Raw genomic sequence first — 783 nt, 5'->3', positions numbered from 1 at the left:
GCTTTCCTTTTGATGTCAACGGAGAAGGAGATTCTGATGGGACTTGGCCGAGACGGCATAATTGACAAGGTGGCAGAGGGCAGTGAATTACTGCGCCGCCTACTGACCTACTGAAGGTAGGACAATCTCTATCTTGGCTAGATAGTGAGTAGTGGCTGTCACTGACTTTTAGTGTTATGAATGTTTTTGTATGCACATCCAAATGAAACACACACACCACAGTTTTTCTACTGATCAGGTTAATATAAATGATCATTGTTAATATACAAATAAAAGTTACCATTAAACAGATGCAACACAGATAAAAAAATGTCCTGCCATTCAAATCTGTTGCCTTCATTGACACATTGTGTTTATGTATTTTGTGTGTGTGTGTTTCTTGAGTGCAGCAATGTCTCTATAACCTCTATGTTGTGTGTTCCAGAGTCTGTCCCAGCACTAAGCCCACCTCTGCAAGCTGGCAGTCAGGGCAGTGTGGGTCTGTCTGAGCCCACCTCTGCAGGCTGGCAGTCAGGGCAGTGTGGGTCTGTCTAAGCCATAGCTGTCAACATTGGGATTTGAAAAAACGGGATATTTCGCCCGGCCCGGCCCCCCACCCCGCCCCCTCCCAATGTAGTCTCCTTCCCCTCGTATGTATATTATATAATATTGTCTGCACACATTGTGGTGTATCATAATTAATTTGTTGAATACAATAGTATTTTTATAACATTGACGCAAATTAAAGAATATTTACACTAAGTTCTCTTTTACCTCTTATTTTATTCATCCATTAATATAATT

This window comes from Notolepis coatsorum (assembly GCF_963971535.1).
Source record: "Notolepis coatsorum genome assembly, chromosome: 4".
NCBI classification, from domain to species: domain Eukaryota; kingdom Metazoa; phylum Chordata; class Actinopteri; order Aulopiformes; family Paralepididae; genus Notolepis; species Notolepis coatsorum.
The sequence above is the reverse complement of the archived record's forward strand: the minus strand, read 5'-3'. Positions refer to the sequence as shown.